At 38.6% G+C, this 14,056-nt stretch overlaps 1 non-coding gene across 1 annotated transcript; it reads right to left on the minus strand.

Moving 5' to 3' along the window:
• Nucleotides 1-204: 204 nt before the first annotated feature.
• On the minus strand, nt 205-297 carry trnai-uau (transfer RNA isoleucine (anticodon UAU)). Its single transcript is given in 2 exon segments — nt 205-240; nt 260-297. It is a non-coding gene; the product is annotated as a tRNA-Ile (tRNA).
• Nucleotides 298-14,056: the final 13,759 nt, after the last annotated feature.

The raw sequence follows: 14,056 nt of genomic DNA on the forward strand, positions 1-14,056 counted from the left end.
GCTTACAGCTTCATGTCTGACACAGAGTGTTTTGTCTATGTCGTAAGCTTTCTGTAGATGTATTTTTTTTGTACATTTCATACCAAGAAACACCGTTAGCGCATGTATTGTTATTGCTCAAGACTACAGTCTGTTCCCTGATATTAGATCGGACGTTTATTCTTACCATCTCTACATAATAATATAGACCCGGAATTAAACAAATGCTCCAGGTGAGGCTTGAACTCACAACCTCGGCATTGCTCAAAGTGTACTGTCTTATAAGTACCGCGCGCTAACCGATTGCGCCACTGGAGCTCATGGTGCTTTGCAAGATACTGAAGAAAAATCTTCTATTCAAGCCCATTTCGTTATTTATTTATTTATTGGTACTATAGTTCAAGTATGGTGAGATTTTTGGGGCTACCAAGCTGAGCGCGCAGTCACGCCATAACCAAGCGAGGTTTTGAAAAAACCAAATTTATTTAAAGTACTCAGGAAAAAGACAGCGATGAACTGATAGCTGTAGTTGCTCCAAGGAGGCGCTAGGAGGTGCTATAACTCCCCATGGATCAGACGTAGCACCCGAGAGAAATATTTAATAATTTATTTGTTTAAATATTTAATAAAATCTGACTGGTTATATTACGAATATTATAATATATTATAAATTAACAATAAGACTCATTACCTCAGAAAAGGCAATGAGTCTTTGACCTCATTTCACATCCTGTAAACAAACAGGTGGGTGGTGGAGCTGAACTGCATATATGGTGATTATATGGGCAGAAAGAATTTTTTATTTTTTTTTTGCAAACAGTATCCAACGTGTCTAAGGCTGAAGAAGGGAGTTTCAGAAAAAGTTTCCAAAAGGCATATTTTGAATATGTTTCTTGACAGCGAGGAGAGCTCCTTTGTTAGCAAGATGCTATAAAGCAAAGAAGGGCATGGATGTAGCATTAGCATCACTCCTCCTTACAAAGACCCATTTCTACACTTGTATGAGTTGTTATCTGTGTTGTTGACATTTCCAGTTAGTCAGTGTTGAGTTGTGAAGACATTTTCTGTTGTGGGGAAAAAAACTACCTGAGGAACAGCATCAGGAACAGTTGAACCACCAACCTTTCATAAAAATCAAAACAAGCTTTTTAAATCTAAATGTACCACAGTTGTGAACAATGTAATGGAATGAACTGGATTGATCTGACTTAAATTTGGACCAATTTAGGTTATTTCTGTCTAAATTGCCCTTGTGTGTGAGTGTGTGTGTGCATGGTTGGTTGTCCCTTTAAATGTTTCATGTGTGTTGCTCTAAACATGTATGAAACTTTAATATTTTTGCTTCTTTGCGGGTAAAAAAAAATCTTACTGAAAGAAAAACATAGATGGCATAACTTAGAAGCAAATGAAAAACAGACACTTTTGATGCGTTTCACTTCAGTTCTCTATAATTACAATAAACTTCAGTCATCAAATCCTTGAAATGTACCCCATGAGGTATCCCGCATACAATCTCCAGACAATCAGATTCAGTATCTCCCATTTTCACAAATTGTTTTCTGCTCTTTAGCTCCTCATTCAGTTCAAAACTACTCCTTGAATTCCATAATGTTCTAATTTTTTAATTAGGATATCATGATTTATTGTGTCAAACGGTTTCTTTAGATCTATGAAAACCCCTACCACTATTTTCGTACCATCTGTTGCATTGGTAATTTCTTTTATGAAGTCATTTACAGCTTGTGATGTTAACCGATTCGCTCTGAATCCATACTGATCACTGCTAAGTAGTGTATGTTTGTCTGTGAATTGTTCCAGTCTCTTCTTTAAAAGTTTTTCTAGAATTTTAGAGAACTGAGGGAGAAGCGAGACAGGCCTATAATTAGTGAAAAAGTGATTATTACCAGTTTTATAGATTGGTATAATCTTTGCTGTTTTCATTTTGTTGGGAAATTGTCCCGTTTGAAATGAGAAATTACAAATGTAAGTTAATGGTTTAGCAATACCCTCAATTACCAATTTAATTCTTTTCATGTCTCGATCATCAGTGGATGCTTTGCCTTTACATTTATTCACAATATCAAATCTTTCTCTTGTATTGTGGTTAAGATACATTGAACTTGCATTATTCTCAGTATAATTTAGATGAGTTGCTGTTTTTATCGCAGGTATCTTTTCTTCTAAGTGAGGTCCTACATTCACAAAATAACAATTTAATTATTTACGACACTCTTCATATTGGTAATATTCTGGTCATTATCTAAAAAATACGGTAATACTTTATTTTAAGGGGTGTGCATAAGACTGACATGACACTGTCATAAACATCACATAATATCTGTCATGAACATAAAGAAGTCTTTATGAATGTTTAGGACAGTTATCATGAAGTGTCATTCGGTAAATAATGACACATTTATTGCAAAGTTGCTCTAAAAGTTGCATTAAAAGTCAATTAAAAATGCCAACTTTGCATGAATACTGTGGACTATTGTTACTGCTAGAAGTTTTCCTGATAACACTATTTAAATTGTTCCATGTCGCCTCAGTATTATTTTTATTACTATCCAATAATTTATAGTAATATTCCCTTTTACATGCCTTTATAATATTAGTCAACTTATTTAGATATTTTTTATATTTGTTTTCTGATTCAGAAGTACTATGTTTTATAAATCCCCTAAAAAGTTTGTTTTTCTTTTTAACATGCATTTTGTATTCTGTTTATAATCCACTGCTCATTTTATTTTCTTTTTTTTTGCCTACTTTTCATCTTATTTTCCTTAACTGGGCAGTTTTTGTCATATAGTTATTTAAATATTCTGAAAAATTCTTCATATGCTGAATTCACATCATTTATTCTATAAATTAATCTCAATCAATCAATCAATCAATCAATCAATCAATCAATCAATCAATCAATCAATCAATCAATCAATCAATCAATCAATCAATCAATCAATCAATCAATCAATACTTTATTTAGGTAAATTGCCCACATTAAACACATGACACAAACAAGACAACAATAAACAAACCCATAATTTACCAAAAAAGGAATAGGCTGAAGCCAAGCTAAACTTGCCTGCCCTATTTTATACAACAACCTACCAAGATATCTTCACAATGCTATACTTTATAGCGTAAGATGTTATCATTTTACATTTTAGAGCTCTTTTGACGCTCACCAAGAAAGGACTTGACTTAAAATCATCATTCAATTCATTCCACAGTTTCACACCAAGAACTGAAACACATCTTGATTTTACCTGGCTCTTCTCTTTTGCACATTGAAATATAAACAAACCTCGCAAATTATATTTATTCTCTCTTAACTTAAATAATTTCTGAATACCAGAAGGAAAACTTTTGGTCAATGCTTTATACATTATTTCCAGTATTTTTATATAAACAATATCTTTAAATTTTAATATATTACTTTGAAAGAAGAGTTTATCGGTTGGTTCACGGTATCACACCTTATTAATAAGCCTTATAGTTTTTTTTGCAACTTAGCTATTACATCAATGTTTGTTTTACTTGAATTTCCCCAGATTTCTGAGCAATAAGACAAATAAGGCATAACCAAAGAGGAATATATAATATGCAGGCCTTTAACATTTACTAAATCTTTTATTTTAAACAGTATTCCAATAGTTTTTGCAGCTTTAACTCTAATGTATTCTATGTGAGGCATCCAACTAAGTTTGTCATCTATAATAATTCCTAAAAATTAAACTCTATCAATTTCAACTCCATTTATGCATAACTTTACATTATTATGGATCCGATTACCAGAGAATACCATGAACTTAGTTTTCCCTTCATTTAAGGACAACTTATTATAATCAAACCATGTTTTCAACTCAGTTAACTATTTTTCTACTGTTTTTATTATTTCAGCCATATTTTTTCCCAAAATAAAGAAATTTGTATCATCAGCACAGCAAACATTATAAACTTCAAAATATTGGATACTGCAAAAATATAATTTAAGTAAAGTCTAAATAATTTAGGTCCGGGGACGGTGCCTTGAGGACGACCACATTTAACTATTTCGGTCTGTGACTTTGTGTTGTTAATTTGTACATATTGTAATCTATTATTCAAATAACTCTTTAACCACTGATATGCACTGATATTAAACTTTCCCTTTAGTAACATAAAGTTACCTAATTTTTAAAGTGCAATCAGTAATACTTTTATAACAAATTTATATCAGTAATGATTTACTGGTTAATGTCAAGTTGTCATAACAAAGTCATTTTGAATAATGTCAACTTTGTATTAAAAGGGTCATAATTTACCAAATGACGCTTTATGACAATAGTCATAAATATTCATGAAGGCTTATTCATGCTCCTGACAGGTGTTATGTCATGTTTATGACAGTGTCATGTCAGTCTTATTCACCCCCTTCAAATAAAATGTTACCCCATCAAGTTATCAACTGAAAATGTCATGTTAGCAATAATCGTACATCTTAATCCAGACCTAACAAACAGTGCAACACCACCTCCCCTTTTGTTTTACCTATTTTGACTAAACATTTGATATCCATCTAAACCATCCAGCAGATCATTTTCCTCAGTGATCCAGGTTGCTACCACACTAAATTTCTCATCAAATTTTAGAAGGTAGCTTTTTATCTGAGAAAAACTGCTGTGCGTTCTCCTACTATTAAAGTGAATTAATGAAAAGCCCTCTGACCCCACATTAATGCTGTCTTCAGAATAATATTCACAATGCTGTTTGGTATTATAACTAAAATTGATCTCTGGGCCTATACCAGTTTCAGTATCATAGAATTTATGATCTGTAAGATCAAAACACTTAAATTGCATTCTTTGACTCATGACTAAATTATATATTCTTCATTTCCATCAGTATGTTCAAAACTACAAAAAAAAAAAAACATTATCTTGCTCAGGAGAACCATTCATTTTTACCAGTGTCTTACAATTCCTTGTCCATGTGGCCTGTATTTTTTTCTCCTTCTTCAATCTCCACTCATATGTCGTCAAATCGGCATTTTTTAGTGCCTTCAACGACTCTTCTGACTGAACCCGTCTGTATTGTGATCTGATGTTTCAATCAGTTTTTTAATTTTTTTTTGTAGTTACAGTCATAGACTGTGAACACTGGTAAATGATTAGTTATGTCATTTATTAATATTCCACTAGTTTAGCTATTTTCAACTAGTTTAGCGATGTAATGCGACCATTACATCGCCATCTTGTGCCGCAGGAATTTGACCTCAGTCGGCCTGGGTCTGTCTCCTCTGGGATTCCCAGTGCGTTGAGCTCTCTCCATCTCGATCTCATGTCATAGGTTTAACTTTTCAGACAGAAACCCTGATTGTTTAGGGAATTGCTGCAGGAGCAGTGATGTCACAGGGACAAAGACCATGACATCACTCATGACATAGTGATGCCATAATCAATTACTTTGGACTCAAGATATTGATGTCAAATCAGAGTTCCAAAGAGCAGCAAAGAAAGCACTGGTGGAAAAAAATATTCCTGTAAAACGATTGCCATCCAAAAAAAATAAGACAATGATACGGACAAAAAAACATTTGTTGACCAAAAAGAAACTTATGGAAAGTCAGGGTGAAAGAGCCAGAGACAGAACAACGCTGTCCACACCGAAAGAGGAAAACTCCAGAGGAAGTTCTCCGTCCAGAGAGAAAGCTCTACAAAATGAAATAAATGTACGAAAAAAAGTGGAGATCGCATACCACCTGCAGAAGAAGGAAATGAAACTGCTAGAGGTAAAATATTTTAAACTTTCTAACAAATGTAAAGGGATTTCAACCAAACTTCAGGAAAGTGAAGGTAGAGTTCAGGATCTAGAAGGTCAGGTAAAAAACCTGGAACGAACTGTTGCAGAGAAGACAAATGCTCTGATGTTACAAACTGCAAAGAGAAGAGATTTGTCTGAAAAGTTGACAGCAATGAAGATCTTCAAGGATAGAGCACTAAATGCAGAAAAACAAGTCTCAGAGCTCACAGAGGACAATAAGAAATTGGAAGCACAACTAGACATGTCTCAGCAGAAAACAGTTACACTTAGAAATGAATCAGAGGCCTATAAAGTCGACCTTAAAAAGCAGACAGATCTCTTGAGAACTAGAGAGAACACGATTAGTAATCTTAAGATCGGATTGGTTGCAAAACAAAAGCAAATCGACGGTCTGAAAGACGAAATTAAGAGACAACGTAGAGTTGCGGAAGTGACAGAACTGGAGGTAAACAGAAATCGCCAGAATGAAGAAGTGACAATAAAAAGGATCAAATACAAAGATGAGGAAAATTTGAGCCTGCGAAAGGAAGTCACGGCACTACACAAGGATGTGAGTGATTTTGAGAGGAAGTTGTCAAAGCAAGATTTGCAATATCAAATCCTCCAGGAGAAATATGAACATGTTAATTCAGACCAAAAACTCCTGCAGACACAGAATCAAACGCTGGAAGAAACTACAGTGATACTTGAGAAAGAGGTTGTCACAACACAGACATTCCTGCAAAAGTTCCAGCAAGAGAATAAGTTTCTTACGATTCAAGTGGAGCATCTCAAGGCAAAGCTGGCTGACGAGATGCGTAGCAGCAAGGAAAGTAAGATCAAATTTGAAAAAGACCTCAGGCAGAAACATGAAGAATATACCAAACTAGAGATGCAGACAGAAGAAACTCTGTCAAAATCCAGAAGAGCCTCAGAAGCAATTTACTGTCATGACAGAAAAATTGGAATACAGGCCGATTTAATTCGCGAACAGGAACGTAAGATTATGGATCTATCTAAGGAAGTTCTGAGACTTCATGAGAATGAGCAGAAATTTAAAATGGTTAAAGAAACATATTCTAAGGTGGAAAGGTTATGGATGGATGAAGAGAAAGGAGATATTATATTTCTCCCAGATGATGACACGAAAAATGAGAAACTCAAAATGTATCGCTTCGAGAACCACAAATTGTCCACAAAACTGAAAGAGAAAGAAGAAGAAATTAAGGATCTCAAGCTTGAGGAGGAGAAGCTGCAGGAAGTGCTGAAACATCTCAAGTGTAAGTTAGACCTACTGCCGCAAGATGCATTGGATAGAGTGCAGGAAAGTCAGAGCAAATTTAAAGCTCTCAAGAAACAGATACAAGCTCAACAGACAGAGATCAGTGTATATGTAACGAAAATAAAAACGCAAGAAAGCAACATCACAGAGTTGAAAAATAAACTTTCAAATATCTCATTTTCAATGAAAGATAAACTTCTGCCAGTTCAGTCAAGAAATATCAAACTTAAATCTGAGGACACAGACCCAAAGCCGATGAAGAAACACCAAAACATTGTTTATCTTCCGCCTCTTCAAGTAATTTCATGTGGAAAGGCAAAATAAAATGATCTCCACAGAAGTTTTATAAGGATTTTAAGGCAACAAATGTGCATGGATTTTGACTTTTCAAGAGGGGTGATTGACCCTCAGTATTTGTGGGTGTCTCCTGCAGAACATGTGGGGACAAATTGGGTCTTGTGGGTGGATTTTGGCCTTACAGATCCTGAACGGGAAGCAGTCATTCTAACAGCTTTTTTCAAAAAAAACTTACTGAATGTCTCACAAAGATAGAATTCTTTTTCCACCTTAGTGACTCACAAGAGAGTTGGCAGAGATGATTAATTACTATAGCAACAGAACACAGAGAAAGGCAGAGTTGCTGGTGTGGACTACAAAGACACCATCTCTGTAGTTCTAACTATGATGGAACACTTAAGCTGTGTCCGAATTCAGGGTCCGCATCTTTTGGAGGACCCGGTCTCTGTAAACCAGATCCTTCGAAGGCCGTGAGTAAACAAAGACCAGACGAGAAAAGCTGTGAATTCAGACAGGTCTAGCCTCCACCCACTGTCCCCGCCCCCACCTTGGCGTAACCTATGTTGTCTTGCAACCTTTACAGCGTGAAGCAGAGTGTCAAAAATGAAGTTTACAAGGATTTTAAGGCAACCCTGAGTGGTCAACACTCTGTGATTGGGGAGGGTCCTGCAGGACATGTAGGGTCAAATTGAGCCCTACACCTCTCCCTACCCTGATAGGACGGATTTTTGACATGGGGACCATTGTATTAATTTTTCAAAAGGTGTGGGCTGCACAGTGGCACAATTGGTAGCACTGTTGCCTTGCAGCAGGAAGGTCCTGGGTTTCATTTCCGACTCAGGGTCTCTCTGCATGGAATTTGCTTGTTCTCCCTGTGCATGCGTGGGTTCTCTCCGGGTACTCCGGCTTCCTCCCACAGTCCAAAAACATGACTGTCAGGTTAACTGGTTTCTCTAAATTCTCCCTAGGTGTGAGTGTGTGTGTGCATGGTTGTTTGTCCCAGACTGGCGACCTGTCCAGGGTGTACCCCGCCTCTCGCCCAAAACGTTAGCTGGAGATAGGTGGAGTTGATAGCAACCCTACCGACCCCACTGGGGGTCAAGGGTGTACAGAAAATGGATGAATGGGTGGATTTTGGTCAGGGGGAGCATTTTGTTGACTTTTCTGGGGAAAAGAAGGACGCATTTGAAGGCCACTTTTGAAGGAGTCTTTAAATTTGGACAGGCCTGTCGCTATGCTATTACGTAATTGGCCTATAAATCCGTCCTTCGAAGGATGCAGCCCCTGAATTCAGACATAGCTTCAGTTAATACAGAGGGCTGAGCAGAATATCAGAACTACAAACATGGCGGAACACTGAGTTACTACTAAGGAGGGCTGAGCTGGCATTTAGAACTATTTGCTGTCTCAGTTATTATAACTGGTTTAACCCAACCACTGTTGCACAGTGGTGTCCGAAGTCGGTCCTGGGGGGCCGGCATCCTGCATGTTTTAGTTCTCTCCCTGGTGGTAGTAATAACCTTTTCAGCATGTCAGTGTTCTTCTTAGGCCTCTAATGAGCCATCATTGGATCCAGGTGTGCTAAACCAGGAAGAGAACTAAAACACACAGGATGCCGGCACTCCAGGACCGACTTTGGACACCACTGCTGTTGCACATGGAATTAGTGTGGGTATTTACAATGAAGCTTACTGAAATTTTCAAAATAAAAGCCTCTATATAACTCTCAGAGTAACCAATATTAGCCTTTACTATCTTTTTCTCTCAGTTCATTAACATTAGCACAAACATTAGCAGTGCACTACCCCCCACTAGTGCAATGCTAATGCTAATCAGCATTAGTCTTTTCCCTAAAAAAACATTTAGATACTTTTTCTTATTTATTAGCCATGTTTAGTACATGGAAGTCAATGTAAGACTACATGCTACTGATACCCCACATGCTACTGACAGCATTTAGCCTAACATTAGCATCTTGGCTAATTTTAGCTTATATTTAGCTTTTTACATACTGAATGGCACAAGTCCATGTTAGTCGACATGCTTGTGACTTCTCCAATGTTAAAGCTTACTTTTACATTGATGCTAATTTTTAGCATCAGAACGCTAGGTTCCAAACCCTAACCCATCCATCCATCCATCCATCCATCCATCCATCCATCCATCCATCCATCCATCCATCCATCCATCCATCCATCCATCCATTTTCTCCCACTTATCCGGGGTCAGGTCACGGGGGCAGCAGCTTCAGAAGGGAGGCCCAGACTTGCCTCTCCCCAGCCACTTCTTCCAGCTTCTCCAGCGTGTACTGCGTCTTCCCCTGGGCCTCCTCCCAGTAGGACGTGCCCGGAACACCTCACCAGGGAGGTGTCCAGGAGGGATCCTTACCAGATGCCCGAGCCACCTCAACTGACTCCTCTCGACGTGGAGGAGCAGCGGCTCTACTCTGAGTCCCTCCCGGATGACCGAGCTTCTCACCCTATCTCTAAGGAGAGCCCAGCCACCCTGCGGAGGAAACCCATTTCTGCCGCTTGTATTCGTAATCTCGTTCTTTCGGTCATGACCCAAAGCTCATGACCATAGATGAGGGTGGGAACGTAGATCGACTGGTAAATTGAGAGCTCTGCTTTTTGACTCAGCTCTCTTTTCACCACAACCAGTGGCGCAAAAAGTGGGTATGCAGGGTATGCAACGCATAGGGGCGCAGCACCAGAGGGGGCGTCAAAACCCCGTCTGGAGGGGGCGGCGCGCCGATGATGTTTTCCCGTACACTAATGCGCGCCTTACGCTCCTTCACCTCGCGCACATAACGAGGTAAATGTAGCGAGTTTTACCCTTCACGTATCGTCGCCTCGGGGGGGGGGGGGGGGGGGTGCTGAGTGAGCGTCGCTCCTTCACCCTGACGTTCCGTCCCTCGGTCGAGGGGTGCGGTTGGGGGGGCGCCGATCTATGTTTTTGCATCCACCTGAATAATGTGTAGTTGCGCCACTGACCACAACGGACCGGTACAGCGCCCGTTTCACGGCAGACGCTGCCCCAATCCGCCTGTCGATCTCCCGCTCCCTTCTTCCCTCATTCTTGAACAAGATCCCCGGATACTTAAACTCCTCCACTTGAGGCAGGACGACCCCCCTGACCCGGAGAAGGCACTCTACCTTTTTCCGGCTCAGGGTCAAGACCATGGCCTCGGATTTGGAGGCACTGAGCCTCATTCCGGACGCTTCACACTCGGCCGCAAACCGCTCCAGTGAGAGCTGCAGATCACGATCTGATGAAGCCAACAGGACCACATCATCCGCAAAAAGCAGAGGTGCGATCCTAAGGCCACCAAAACGGATTCCCTCAACACCTCGGCTGCACCTAGAAATTCTGCCCATTAAAGTAATGAACAGAATCGGTGACAAAGGGCAGCCTTGGCGGAGTCCCACTCTCACCGGAAACGAGCCCGACTTACTGTCGGCAATGCGGACCAGACTCTGACACCGGTCATAAAGGGACCTGACAGCCTGTATCAAAGGGCCCGGTACCCCATACTCCCGGAGAACCCCGTAATCCCCCCTGGGGACACGGTCGAACGCCTTCTCCAAGACCACAAAACACATGTAGACTGGTTGGGCGAACTCCCATGCACCCTCCAGGACCCTGCTGAGGGTGTAGAGCTGGTCCAGTGTTCCATGACCAGGACAAAAACCACACTGCTCTATATCCTGAATCCGAGGTTCGACTATCCGACGGGCCCTCGAAGTTGTTCTAAAAGTTGCATTAAAAGTCCATTAAAAGTGCCAACTTTGCATGATTTTGTAAATTATGATAATTTAATGCAAAGTTGGCATTTTTAATGGACTTTCAATGCAACTTTAAGAGCAACTTTGCATTAAAAGTGTCATTATTTACCGAATGACACTGTTACTGCAGCCATTAATCATAATGACTGGCAGCTCTTGGTGTAACCACGGATTTACAGCGAACACCTTATACAAGGTAAGGAGATTAACGTTCATATACTTTATAAGTAAGTATGATTAGAAAGATATCAAATATCGCATTGTGGAGATAGTATGCGTCTAACCATCAGTAACCATGGAAACAATGCTGCACCGTCATGTGGCCTAGCATGTGTTGAAAAATATGATTAGCATCTCGTCTTCTGTATGCTTTTAAGGCTGCTCCGGTTACAGGGAAATGCTTTTTATGACATAGTGACATTAATCATGTAGTGTGAATTCAGGCAAAGTCGGTCATTTGATCAACACGACAGGAGGGAGGAGGCTCGGGTCGGTTTCTAAGCTAGCTGTAAATACTGCCGTCTACAAGCCCAACCAGGTGTGCTATGTTCACAGACAAATTAGCTTGAGTCCAGCAAGTAGAAACCATGAATAAACTGACAAAAACAACGTGGAAAAACAACTTTAGCCGCTCAGTTCAATGCTCCCTATCCTCACTTCCGATGTACATCATGGCGCTTCGAATGATTGAGTGAAGTAGTTGCAAAGGGTCGATGCTAGGGTATCCCCTTTGTCATAAATGCTGTTTTAACCTAAACAATGTAATATTATCTGGAAGTAATCTGGCTAATGACTCAAGGCTCCGTGCTGACGTCAATGAGTCTGAAATGCCAATGAGTCTGAAAAATAACAATCATAAATGCATGTGTGTTGATAACTATAGGGGAAAAGAATGATCCGTCATAGCATTTTCAGTAAAATGCTTAGCTCCTCCTTAGCAAGTAAGAAAAAAAAAAAACAACTAAATTCTACAGTAGAATTATGTCATTGGAACTTACTCTGAATTCTCAAGATAGTCAACTCATGCTACTTAGTACAACTTGAACATACTAATATTTTTAACTTTTGAGATTAAGGTCCACTTGTGCACTTACAGTGTAAGCACTGATTGGTACAATTTGCAAATATCAACAAAATTTTCCTTCCATTATTAATGCCTTTTGTTTAATTACTTTCCTTTTTGTCAATATATTCAAACCCATGGGAAAACAATTAATTCTTAAACTTTGTTTGATTAAATCAATCCATGTTCCTTCAGACATATAAATAAAATGTCAGAAACATAATTGAAGCACTAAGTCTAAACCAAATTTACATTTTGGCAGCTTTTAAAAAGTAGTTAGAAATAGTCATTTAAACTTATATGTCCTGGTGTCAGACAGAAGACATAAATTATGCTTCTTTACGTGTTTGCAAAACCTAACGAGTAGCTAGCGTTTTTTTTTCCTTCATGTGTTAGTTATTGGGATTTAAACTTTTTAAAATCAAAGCAAATGCCTTTCCAGTGAGGGAACGGTGAATCTGTGCCGAAGCACAGATTCACATATGAACCTCCAAATGGTTTGTTATTAACTCATGCTTACATGAGCATATGATTATCATCCATTTGAGAACTGATCAAATGTTGCATAACTCATTTTCCAGAATTCACACAAGTTGTAAATATGTAAAGCTTACAGTTACTCTATTCTTCTTAACACTGTGACATTTTGTTGCTGAATTTATGTTTGACTTGAGCTAGTATTAATCTGCAATGCAACATGTAATTTAGGTTACAATGTCCCTGTAAAGTTTTTAAGTCTCTGACTAAGGAAAATGCTTCCTCGACATTGCTTTCAAATTCAGGCTGTAATGTCTGATCAATAACCATATCAGATATTTCTGATTTTGGTTTTAGGCTAAATAAGGCTGTTGTCATGAAGCTTTTACTTTTACCTGTCATGGGTTCATTTCCTATTAAATTGTATACAAATTTTTATGTAGAGCTTATCGGTTAAATTGGGAATAGGTATAGAATTTTGAAATTGTAGAAAAATATTGCAGTTTTGTTTCACATTCAACTCTTTTATCATGTGCTCTGTTACTATCAGTCGTCATGGCAGAGTTCATCCCATAGGTAATGGAAGCTTCAACTTAAGTTTTATTCTTTCAAACTTTAACCAAGTCTATTAATGAATTTTGTTGAAATTGTTCCTCCTTTAAAATGATCTTTTGTTTTTACTGTTCATTTATTAAAGCACTTTATAGAAAAAAATTATGATTATATTTTCATGGATGGTTCTCCCCCCTTTATTACTACATTCCTAACTTTACCCGAATTTAATAAAGTCAGAAAACAGTTGTATCAGCTGACATGAACTTTGCATGTTCTCCACTTGATTACATTAACTAGTAAAACTATAAGAACTAGTGAATTCCCCACTTTAAATGTCCTCTAGATGTTTTTTCACCCTGTAGTGAAAGCTTATACATAAGATGAATCATTCTCTTTAACCCATACATGACTTATTTAGAAATGCTTGTTGGGGGTTTCCTGTTGAATCCACCCTTAGCTTGCGTTAAAATGACATGTTAGCTCAAAACCTAACACAGCATGCCGTGTCAAACTTGTAACCAAACCCTGTTGTGTTAAATGACCCTGAGCTGCTCTGGTTGATATAATATGCAGCAGTGGGTGGAACAACAACCTGAAGGGGGTTACTTTAACCCAGACGTTTTCTCCTCGAGTTTATTTTATCACTGTTAATTCTCCTATGTTAAGACATTAGGAACTCATTTTGGAAAGCACGTTTAGCTTGTTGCGCATACTCCAACCCCAAAGACTTGGAGTTCATCACCAGATATAAATTTAAAAAAAAAATACCAATGGATTGATGGAGAAGTTAGATTTGATTGCTGTAGTCCATTGGGAATTGAGAATGGTGGAAAT

The sequence above is a fragment of the Poecilia reticulata genome, chromosome 15, assembly GCF_904066995.2.
Source record: "Poecilia reticulata chromosome 15, P_reticulata-male-v2, whole genome shotgun sequence".
NCBI lineage: Eukaryota > Metazoa > Chordata > Actinopteri > Cyprinodontiformes > Poeciliidae > Poecilia > Poecilia reticulata.